The following is a 13,083-nucleotide window of genomic DNA, read 5'->3' on the forward strand; positions in this document are numbered from 1 at the left end:
TTGTGAAACTTAATTTAAACCTACATTATAGATGTGATATGGCATAGGTCATCCTTCGATCCATTATAGAACTTGGAAAACTTGGAAACCCATTCATGGAATATTCGTTCACATTTTTGTTGAACGCAGTTGGTTTTTATCATCCTGTATTAAAATATTTCCTTTTACCAATAGTGCAATTTATAAACAAATTTTGTGAGTAGAATAAAATTTCCAGTGGTAAACTTAACTGCTTTTCCGACGTTATTTTACCAGCTAACTAAAAATAGGAAAGCCTTGAACCCCTTCCACTAAATTTAGTTAGTATTAAGATTCTTTTACAGGGAGTTCAGTGGAGCTGACGCTGAAATCATTAAGTATTTGATTATATTATCGCTAGTCTCACTGAACTCTTCTGAACTCTACATGTCATGTGTGGTCTGGCGTATCCTTACCAGCAACAGCTGCCAGGTTCAAACTAGTCAATTGCCTAAAAAACACGCTCAGAGCGTCGTTGCGCGAAAGTGGTAGGGAGACACGACTTAGAACAAACAGACACCACGCAGAATGTTAGAACTTATACTGCATACAGGGAGAGCGGAGAAACATCAGCTGCTAAGTCCCAACTCAGCCGGAAGTGAGTGTTCAGTGATAGTGACAGACGGACATTGAAGAGGGTTGTCATGAAAAATAAGAGGAAGACAATAGCAAAAGTCACTGCAGGACTGAATGTCGCTCTCGAGAACCGTATCAGCACCGCAACAACGCGAAATGAGATCTGTGAGCTCTATAAGCAGTGAGCTGTAGGGCGAGTTGGAATTTCACAACCACTCATCACTGACTCAAACACCAACAGTAAAACGTGGCGCCTAACCCATAAAACATGGAGTGTGGGCAAATGCAATGAATCATTTGTTCAGATGAGTCTTGTTTCATACTCTTTACAACTTGTGGCCGAGTTTACGTCCGAAACCTGATATATGGCGGCGGTCTGATGATGATTTGGGGAGTCATATCATGGTATTCCATGCGCCCCACGGGTACTCTGCAGTGACGCATAGCTGCGACGGATTATGTGACAATTTTGTCTGATAAGGTCCATGCCATGGTACAAAGTTTGTTCGCCAATGACGATTCTGTGGTCCAGGATGACAGGATCCCTCTTCGCACAGCTCACATCGTTTAGGACTGGTTTTGTGAGAACGGCGATGAACTGTCGCATCTCCCTGTCCATCACAGTCGCCAGATTTTAATATAATTGATCCTTTGTGGCCTACTTTGCGCAGACATATACGTGATCGCTATCCACATCCATCATCTTTACCTGAAATTTCCACTGTTTTGGAGAAAGAGACCAGACAGGTTCTGTTTTATCTATTCTCAAACGACTGTAAGTTGTTTCGAACGCCAACGTGTTTACTAAACCGTATTAATCATGGAAATGTGTTTTTGCTGTTCCCATACTTTTGTCCAACCCCTACAATAAGATGAAGGTAGTGACTCCAACTCTTCTCTCGGTTCTTCTCTTTAGCTTCTGCAGTACTAGGCAATCTCCTTCCTGCTCGCTTCGGAGCGGCAACAGAAACTGCATAGTTACTCTATCCATGGAGAACTACAGAAAGCTAACAGAAATGCATTGAGATCTAAGGGATTCGGTATACGTCTTTCAAGACAAACAAAATTTTGACCCACAGTGAATGAACAGTCCAAAATAAAGACATGATTAATGTACAGATAAATGGAAATTTCTGGTAAAAGCCTACCTCGGGAAAGATCAGATAGGGACTCCAGAGAAATGTAACAAGGTAATACTAGCCCTACAATTTATCTTAGAAGATTGACCGAGAAAAGGAAAAACCTATGATTATAGCATTTATAGAATTAGAGAAACATTTCTGCAATGTTGACTGTAATAATCTCTTGGAAATCCTGCGGCAGAACACGTGGAACGAATGGTATTATACGATTTGTACCAATAGCTAACTTCAATCGCAGAACATCGAAGGGAAACATTACTCGGAAAGGGATTGTGACAGAGTTGTAGTCTATCCTCTAAGTTATTCAGTTTATACACTGAACAACCAGCAAAGGAAACCAAGGATAAATTTCGTAAGGGACTTGAATTTCACGTAGAAGAAATCAAAACGTAGAGGTTGGGCGATTACGTTAGACACGCCCAAGACTTTGGAAGAGCAGTTGCACGGATGAATAGTGCCTTGAAATGAGATTTTGAAGTGAAGACCAACGAAAGGTAAATAAGGGTAATGAAATATAAATTAATTAAATCGGGCGATGGTGAGGTAAATTGATGGAGGTAAATAGATAAGCAAATGAATTACTATAAGTGGTCAATGACATATCCTATTTGGGCATCAAAACAAGTGATGACGGCCAAAGTTCAGAATATATATAATGCAGATACAAATAGCAAGAATATCATATTTGACCAAAAGAAAATTTTGTTATTATTGAATATAAAAATGTTAGGAAGCCTCTCCTGATGTGTAGCCTTATACGGAAGCGAATTGTGGACGTTAGACAGATTACACAAGCAGAGAACAAAAATTTTTAGAACTTGGTTCTATAAAAGAATGCTGCAAAACTCGTTAGCCATAGGAATCAGTTAAAAACGAAACTGCATTAAAATCATTATAAGCTATCAGGCCTCTACCTTGGTATGAGCGCCTTCTACCCACCTGTGAGTTACTAAAGACACCGAGCGGGAGAAATGCCATGCAGCACGTAACAATTCACCTTCAATACGTGGGCGACGAGCAAAACCAACGCATGAGTGCCTTCGTCAGCAGCTGGACAGTTTAAGCATGAATCAGGAACACTGCCTGGAACAATCAAGCGTGTAGGTAGTGATGAAAATTACTTCTTTAGTCACCATAGAAAAACAAATCAACCCGTAAGTCACCCAACGTCCTTATACAAGCTGCTGAAGGCAATGATTTAGTGGAGAGTAGCAGACACAAACAGTTGAGCAAACATAGATTACAAAACTAAACTTCCGATAAGTGGGTATCGTCAGTTTTCACATACAGCAATGTGACACTGGATTTTGATATGAAAACAGTTCGAAGAATGTGAGCTAATTAGAGGGTGATTGGGAGATGTATGTTGGACATTACTAGACGAGACTTTGAAGTAAATAAATGGATTAATTAAAAAACTACGATGTTCGGTCACATTAATTTGGCCACCTGTGAAAAACCTGAATAAACAGGGTTTGCACTGTAGACCGCTCCGAGACATGCAGCAAGAGGGTCAGTGAGGTTGTGGAAGGTATCGACACGGATGTGGAGCCACGCCGACTCGAGTGGCGTGTCCAGCTGCGCTAGGTTTCTCGACTGACGATGCATGGCGCGTACAGCTTGATCGAGGCTGTCCCACAGATTCTCAATTGGGTATAAATCCGGCAAGCTTGAGGGCTAGAGAGCACAATAAACTCATCCTTGTACTCTTCGATCCACACGCGTACACTGCAAGCTATGTAACACGTTACATTGTCCTGCTGGTAGATGCCTTCGTACCGATGAATTACAAACTTCATGTAGGGGTGTACATGGACTATTGAACGTTCCAGAATGACGAGATCACCCAGGAAATGCCACATAAACATCTCTCATTAGTGGCCTGCCGCGCACCAGAGTTGCCACCGAGCCGGTTTTGGGTAGAGCCGTTTTGCCATACACGATGTGCATCATGTGATCAAAGGTATCCGGAGACCAGGCTGCAAATGACTTACAAGTTCGTAGCGCCCTCCATCGATAATGCTGGAATCCAGTATGGTGTTGCCCCACCCTTAGCCTTGATAACAGCTTCCAGTCTCGCAGGCATACGTTCAATCTGGTGCTGCAAAGTTTCTTGGGGAACGTGATTTAGTAACCAAAAGTATGTGGACAACGGTGTTTGGTCACACAGCTTATTAAAATGGTTAACATATCCCGATGAAGTAAATTGCGTACTGATCCGTCACGTAGGTGCCCTCCACTTCAGCTCATTAGTCACTGAATGCGCCACTAGTCAGCTGTGCACACCACCCGTTTAAAACCAGCCCGACTACGTTCCGCTCTCTCTTTTCAGTCTCCTGTAGATCAGTAAGTAGGCTGATCAGAATGACGATACGACGGCCCGGTTTACTTCCCTATTCAAAAAATGATTGCCAGGTGCTTAAACTGCACCAAGTAGCAAGAAGTTACAACAGTATAAGCAATTTAGTTGCTGCAGGTATGGCTCCTCTTAGATGAGTATCTTTCCGCATGATTTTATAGCGTACTTTTCCTATTGCACAAATTAAGCAACTTTTTGGCAACATTCTCTGTGTGGAAAATATTCTTTTAGGCTTTCAATTGCGGGTTATCCATGAAGCACATATGATTCTGTAAACTACTATCTTCGATCAATCAATTTCGTACCCGTTTCCTTCTTTACACTTTTAATACCTTCGTCAAACGTTGTTACAAAATGTATTGTTTCATTCGCCATCATACTCTGAATAATTTTGCAGTGCATAACCCGCAACCGTCGATACCCGACCACCAACAAAAGTGCATATGAACTCCGACTCACACACTTACCGTTACCTCTTTTAGTAGAACGACTAAACCATTACCCACTTACCGGTCTAGTGAGAAGCAACCTTAAGTGTTACGTTGGAGTGAATTTCGAAGTAGGTGATAGGCATATCAGGTGGCGAAGTGATGAGATGGCTGCTGGTTTTACTTTCCTAGTCGAAACACGTATAGTGGATACGTGTGGATTGTGACACAGTTTAGGGTGTGTATGTCTGTGTCTTGAGTACCCCCCCCCCTTCCACACCACCCCTTACCTTCTCCCCTCGCCCAAGGTCTTGGCTAACAGCCGACGCGGGTTATGTAAATACTATAGTGATGATGGAAAGTTCTGGGTTTGACTCCTATTTTTTTATTATTTTACTGCTTACTTCTCCGAAATGTACATTCCCAACTGAGAGATATATCTATTGGTGTAGAAACTGTGATAAAAAGAGATTTCACATCCCCTTGCATACACATTTCCCCTACTTTAACTATTATAGTATTCTTCATGCTGAGCAGTTAACACTGTACAAAAATACTCATCTCAGGTACTCACAACAAAAGTACGTAAGGAACCGCACATCAGTGCTGGAAAAATATACGTATCTGGTTTCCCTGATCTGAAATGCCCACGATTTGCGATATGACTACAGCAGCGTTCACCCCACACGACCTAAGGCCATTTATTCTTTACTTGGCGTTCTAACTGGCATGCACGAAACGTACATTCGATGTGTCTTCACATTTTTGCTATATACGCTCTCAGAATTTAGCTACTAATACTCTCTGTAACTTTCAACGTCTATCTTGAAGCGTCTTCTACTGTGGCTTGCTGAGCCTATCGGTAACACTCTCAAGCTGATTAAACAAATTAGAAAATCCTTCAATGAATGTTAAACTTTTGCATCATTCACGCAGCGCGACCTATATCAAAAAGTTATATAGGGTGTCACAAAAGGGTACGGCCAAACTTTCAGGAAACATTCCTCACACACAAATAAAGAAAAGATGTTATGTGGACATGTGTCCGGAAACGCTTAATTTCCATGTTAGAGCTCATTTTAGTTTCGTCAGTATGTACTGTACTTCCTCGATTCACCGCCAGTTGGCCCGATTGATGGAAGGTAATGCTGACTTCGGTACTTGTGTTAACATGCGACTCATTGCTCTACAGTACTAGCATCAAGTACATCAGTACGTAGCATCAACAGGTTAGTGTTCGTCACGAACGTGGTTTTGCAGTCAGTGCAATGTTTACTAATGCGGAGTTGGCAGATGCCCATTTGATGTATGGATTAGCACGGGGCAATAGCCGTGGCGCGGTACGTTTGCATCGAGACAGATTTCCAGTACGAAGGTGTCCCGACAGGAAGACGTTCGAAGCAATTGATCGGCGTCTTAGGGAGCACGGAACATTCCAGCCTATGACTCGCGACTGGGGAAGATCTAGAACGACGAGGACACCTGTAATGGACTAGGCAGTTCTTCGTGCAGTTGACGATAACACTAATGTCAGCGTCAGAGAAGTTGCTGCTGTACAAGGTAACGTTGACCACGTCACTGTATGGAGAGTGCTACGGGAGAACCAGTTGTTTCCGTACCATGTACAGCGTGTGCAGGCACTATCAGCGGCTGATTGGCCTCCACGGGTACACATCTGCGAATGGTTCATCCAACAATGTGTCAATCCTCATTTCAGTGCAAATGTTCTCTTTACGGAACAAATTGTAAATTTTCACAATCGACATGTGTGGGCTGACGAGAATCCGCACGCAATTGTGCAATCACGTCATCAACACAGATTTTCTGTGATCGTTTGGGCAGGCATTGTTGGTGATGTCTGGATTGGGCCCCATGTTCTTCCACCTACTCTCAATGGAGCACGTTATCATGATTTCATACGGGATACTCTACCTGTGCTGCTAGAACATGTGCCTTTACAAATACGACACAACATGTGGTTTAGGCACGATGGAGCTCCTGCACATTTCAGTCGAAGTGCTCGTACGCTTCTCAACAACAGATTCGGTGACCGATGGATTGATGGAGGCGGACCAATTTCATGGTCTCCACGCTCTCCTGACCTCAGCCCTCTTGACTTTCATTTATGGGGGCATTTGAAAGCTCTTGTCTACGCAACCCCGGTACCAAATGTAAAGACTCGTCGTCCTCGTATTGTGGACGGCTGTGATACAATACGCCATTCTCCTGGGCTGCATCAGCACATCAGAGATTCCATGCGACGGAGAGTGGATGCATGTATCCTCGCTAACGGAGGACATTTTGAACATTTCCTGTAACAAAGTGTTTGAAGTCACGCTGGTACGTTCTGTTGCTGTGTGTTTCCATTCCATGATTAATGTGATTTGAAGAGAAGTAATAAAATGAGCTCTAACATGGAAAGTAAGCGTTTCCGGACACATGTCCACATAACATATTTTCTTTCTTTGTGTGTGAGGATTGTTTCCTGAAAGTTTGGCCGTACCTTTTTGTAACACCCTGTATATATATAAGGGCTCTCATGAGGCAGATGGAGACGGACCCCGTATTGTGCTAGAAACCGCATGTAGCTACTACTAACAAGTGGGCCAGGATCGTTAAATTGTACCTAGTAGCAAGAAGACAAAACACGATGTGCAGTTTTGTTGCTGCAGGTATAGATTCTCCAAGGTGATGGTAGATACACTGGATTTCACGTCTTGAAATGGAAAAATAGAAGCGAAATTTCGACATACTGAGTGTGGAAATGCATTATTTTGGGCTTTCAACTGAGAGTTCCCTACATATCCCATTTTCGTATGCATCTTCATACAATTTTCGTATGCATCTTCTGCTTTTTTTTCTTTTTTTGTATTTTCAATCCTTTAATCCTTTCTTTCAACTCTTACAGGATAAGCTTTGCAGCAAGATACTTACTTGAGTCATCTGCAGCTCTGAATCATTTTGTAGTGCAAACTCCTCAGTTGTCGATACTAGACCACAAGCTGAACCGTGTGTCGACGCACATTATGTCGCTTGCCGTTTTCTCATTTAGTGGGGCTACCAACCCACTGGCGACTTATTGGCGGCGTATGAACCACTACTCACGTGATGTAGCAAAGCAGATGGTACAACTGTGACTATGAAACTGGGTTTGTTGTGAGTGCTTTGTGCGTCTGCCACAACCAATCATGTAGTGCGAATTCCTGTCCGTTCTGCGGCGACTACTGTATTGAGTCTCTCAGCTTCGGTATCGCCACTAGCCTAATGCACTTTGTAGCTGGAAGCTCTCCATTCGCCGTGCAAAGTATGGGCGAGGCAGGTCATGTCGCGGACGGCGCCTGCAGCTAGGCATCCCCGCAGTACAGAAGAGCAGTCTGACCTGCAACGACGGTGACACGTGTGGCAGTCGGCGGGTAATTACAGGAGGACTCGCGAGCGCCGACGACTCCCCTCGCAGCCAGCCATAACCAGGTCGTAATTTCTGTCACGTTCCGCTAACGGCGCTCGGCCGATGTTATCGCGTTGTGGGCGCTGTATCACGGGTAACAGGCCGCAGTTAGGGGAGGCAGCCGGTTTACTCCGGTGTGGCAGCCAGCGGCGCACTGCGTCACATTCAAATTAGCGCTGCTCTCGCAGAGGTAAGTTAATCAACGCGATTAGAGATGACGGCAGCGGGGCGGGGGCAGGGCGCAGCAGTAACGACAATTGCAGCTAGAATATCCCCGCGCGGCAGGGCTTAGACGGGGATTAGAGACCGGAGATAGGGCAGGGCTGCCGTTGCCAGCTCCTCCGCAGCGTCGGCAGTCCCTCGGGAGACTCAAGGATCCGGGCAGCCGCCAAGTGCTTGCTGTCGTTCGCCGGGCGAGGGGTGCACCCTCCGCTCCTTCCCTTCTCCTCCTTTCACATTCTTCCTTCACGCATTCTTTTTGCCTTGGCTGGATTGTCGTGTTTTCTTTCACTAACCACGGAAAGGATCAGGACCACTACCTTCACAATCATACTTTCCTTGTTCACAATTGTTTTGATCGCATTCGGTAAACTTTTTTTTCCCTTTAGTCTTCTGCATAGTTTGATGTGGTCAGCCAAGAATTCCTCTCGTGCGCCAACCTCCTCGCCTCAGAGCAGCACTTGCACTCAACGTCCTCTTATTCGTTGCATATATTCCAAATTCTGTCTTACTCTACAGTTTTTAATCTCTGCGCTTTCCTCAAGTTCACAGTGTTGTAAAAAGTATCAGGACACCTGACTGAAAATGGATTACATTGGTAATGCTGGAATTCAGTATGGTGTTGGCCCACCATTAGCCTTGAAGACAGCTGGTGCTGGTAGGTTTCTGGGGAATGGCAGCCCATTCTTTGCGGAGTGCTGCACTGAGGAGAGGTATCGATGTCGGTCGGTGACACCTGTCACGCAGTCAGCGTTCTAAAACGTCCCAAACGTGTTCTGTAGACTTCAGGTCAGGACTCTGTGGTGGCCATTCCACTACAGGGATGTTATTGTCGTGTACCGTCTACGCCATAAGCTGTGAATTTTGAACAGGTGCTCGATTGTGTTGAAAGATGCAATCGCCATTCCCGAATTGATCTTCAACAGTGGGAAGCAAGAAGGTGCTTAAAACATCAATGTAGGCTTGTACTGTGATAGTGCCACGCAAAAAACAAGGGGTGCAAGCCCCTCCGTGAAAAACACGATCGCACCCTAACACCACTGACTCCAAATTTTACTGTTGGCGCTACACATGCTGACAGATGACGTTCATCGGGCATTCGCCATACCCACACCCTGCCGTCGGATCGCCACAGCGTGTAACGTGATTCGTCACTCCACAGAACGTTTTTCCAGTGTTAAATCGTCCAATGTTTACACTCCTTACACCAAGCGAGGCGTCATTTGGCATTTACCAGCGTGATGTGTGGCTAATGAGCAGCCACTCGAACAAGATATCCAGGTTTACTAACCTCCTACCTAACTGACATGGTACTTGCAGTCGATCCTGATACAGTTCGGTATTCCTGTGTGATGGTCTGGATAGATGTCTGCTTATTACACATTACGATCCTCTTCAATTGTCGGCAGTCTATGTCAGTCAACTGACGAGGTCGGCTTGTACGCTTTTGTGCTGCATGTGTCTCTCCACGTTTCCGCTTCACTATCACTTCGGAAACAGTGGACCTAGGGATGTTTACGAGTGTGGAAATCTCGTGTACAGACGTATCACACAAGTAACACCCAATCACCTGACCACGTTCGAAGTCCATGAGTTCCGCGACGCTCCCCATTCTGCTGTCTCACGATGTCTAATGACTGCTGAGGTCGCTGATATGGAGTACCTGGCAGTAGATGGCAACACAATAATCTAATACGAAAAACATGTTTTTTGGGGTGTCCGGGTACTTTTTATCACATGGTGTACCTTGGAAGTTATCTCCTGATGAATCTGCCCCTTTCTTGTGAAAGTTATGTAAATAAATAAAAATATGGCCTGAAGTACTCTGTTTCTGATTGTAAGCCAATGCTGTGATAATAAATGAACTGTCGTAATGAAACTTGTACTGTTGTAATGTGAAAGGCAAGCTACACTGTAAAAATAATTAACTATCGTAATGAAACAGGAGGTCTTTCATACTGTTAAAGTTAGCAAGCTGACTGCAAGAGAAGAAATCTAGAGTAATTGGCTTTGCAAAATTTGATCACAAAAACTGTTTCTCAAAAAATATAAGTTGGCTCTGATTGAATAAATGAAAAAAAAAGATCTTTTCTCCTTACCTATATTCTGCCGAAAGCTGGATACCTCTTTGCAGTACTGCTCTGTCTTGCGCGCCTCCTCTATGCTAAAGCTGCAAATTACTGTATCTACACAGAGGCACTCGAGAGTTGCAATGAGTTCTCTGTTGGTTTCAAATCGAACTGTTTATCGTACATACTTGGTTGGATCATCCACTAGAAAGAATTGTAAAAGAAAAGTTGGTAAGAAAATGACATATACTCAAAAATGAACAACACTATGTTTTTTTGTATAGTGAGAAAAAGGGCTCAAGGTACATATTAAATTTGATGAACTTCTCAACGTCCAAACAATACACTTTCCTATCTCTTAAATCCAACAAATTTCAGTACAATAACCAAGTTAGTTCGATGGCGCATCAATAGTGAAAAAAGTATCATCATCACTATATCTACCTGACATTCCATTAGATTTCTTCCTTCTCTAAGCATTTTCATAATCATGTTGACTGAACAAAATGATAAATTGAGACAATAAATTTGAATCATAATATTGCCATAGCTTCCTAACTAACACTGCTTAACATTATCAGCCCAACTCTAACACAGCTGAACTTCGCCACTGTCTCTACCAAAGCCAAACATTGTCAGTCCCCACTGCGCTCTCGCGCAGCTCAAATATGTTAGAGGAACTTCTACGATACAGCTTACAACATGGCTGCTCGCTCGCAATCGATTAAGATACTAAAAACGTTCAGATCCAGAATTATACATTACACCTATCACTTATAAGTGTTTCTCACATCTTCCTTATTTTTCCGAATTTAGGGAGAACCTTTTCATTTCTTATCAGCCCATCTTATTTTCAATACCTTCTATAGCACCATCTTTTCCAGTTTTCCTCCAGCCTATGATGCACTGCCATACAGTGCCTCGCTTCAAAGGGGCAGTAGAATGAAAACCAGAAAGGTCGGAAGAAAATAAGGAAACTGTTTACTATTTCAAAAGCAATTGCCATAAATGTTAATACACTTGTCCTTTGTGAGACAAGACGGTCAATGTCTTCATGGTTAAGTGTTTGCAGTTGCCTTCTGTAAGGGGTCTGCGATCACTTAGCCAACGATGAACACATTTTTTCCTGACACAAGACGATGGTAAGTAATATCGATTGTCAAGCCAACTAGAGCTAAGTTAGTCAAGTCTGGGACGAGTTCGAATGCAGAGTCTGTCGACTCTAGGCGAAGCTGTGAGCTGCGCGTTGTTTCCTACCGGCTGAGTGTGTCCCCGTCCCCACCGTCTTGGGCAGATCCTCAGCAAAACTTTACCGATTCGTGATAAATAACATTCCTGATAGTTTTTATAAAGGTTTACAATATGACATATTTTCGCTTTCGCGTCAACCGCGCCGGCTACATGGATTGCAGTGAGAATTCTGTGTGTGTTCACCAATGTTACATCGTGTGACGCAGTATCAAAAATGCTGACCTGTGGTGAGATTAACAGTAGTTAGGAATGTGCGACGAAAATAGTGTCTTCCTCAAAATTGTGTTTAATCAAAATAGATCAATTTGAAAATTTTGTGGTAAGTTCCTATGGGACCAAACTGGTGAGGTCACAGGTCCCTAGGCTACACATTACTTGATCTAACTTAAACTAACTTACGTAAGGCCAACACATACGCCCATGCCCGATGGAGGACTCGAATCTCCGAAGGGGTCAGTCGTGCGAACCGTGACAAGGCAGATGAGACTGCGCAGCTACCCTACATGACGACAGTAGATTAGTCAAACACTGTAAAACATCTCGGCGTTGGTTATATCATTGTGTTGAACATTTTTGAGCAACCTCATCCTGATTAGAAACGACTCCAGAAGCATGTAAGTCCCATTAGTATTTATCTATTAGGCCACAGTTACATTAAAAGCAAAGCTAGGCGCTATTTCGGTCGGTAACAATCGAGTTCTTATTAATCGGGAAATCCGCAGTGTTTCACTTCTGAGCCACGATTGTACCCAGACGTGTACCTCTTCATTCGAACGAAATTGACGGCCACTTAGGTCTTTCTTCAGGCTCCAAAAATATGGAAAGCGCGTGTGAAGAGATCAGTGGAGGATGTGTAAGGGCTTCCAGTGAAGCTTCTGCTTCGTAGTCGAAAGAACAGGCACTCAGGAAGTCATGGTGACCTTCTTCTTCTACCGCAATGGCCCGCTACTTAATGATTTTCTGGAACACGGTGCCAGAATTAACTAGCAGCGGTACGTGGACACTTTACAAAAAATAAAGCGCGCCATCAATTCCAACGGAATGTTGATCGACGCCGTCATTCTATTGCAGTATAATGCCCGCCCACATGTCGCCAAGTTTGTTTCTACAACGCCACCAATTTGCTTCAGACGAAGAGGTGCGATGCACGCCTAACGGTAAACATTTTTCTATGAAAGTATTGGCGGTCTTCTATCACAGTGGGATAAATATAACTGCTGCGGCAATTACTTTTGAAGTAATAAAGAAATAACTAACTCTTCTTTCCATCTATTTTGTTTTCATTGGACTGCCCCTAATACATTCTCAGAAATTTCTTTACTAAAGGAAGGTCGATATTTGATACTAGAAGGTTTATTCTGCAGGAGAATCTACAGCGAATTGACGCATGGTGCAGGGAATGGCAATTGAATCTCAATGTAGACAAGTGTAATGTGCTGCGAATACATAGAAAGAAAGATCCCTTATCATTTAGCTACAATATAGCAGGTCAGCAACTGGAAGCAGTTAATTCCATAAATTATCTGGAAGCACGCATTAGGAGTGATTTAAAATGGAATGATCATATAAAGTT

This window comes from Schistocerca americana, chromosome 5 (genome assembly GCF_021461395.2).
Source record: "Schistocerca americana isolate TAMUIC-IGC-003095 chromosome 5, iqSchAmer2.1, whole genome shotgun sequence".
Lineage (NCBI taxonomy): Eukaryota > Metazoa > Arthropoda > Insecta > Orthoptera > Acrididae > Schistocerca > Schistocerca americana.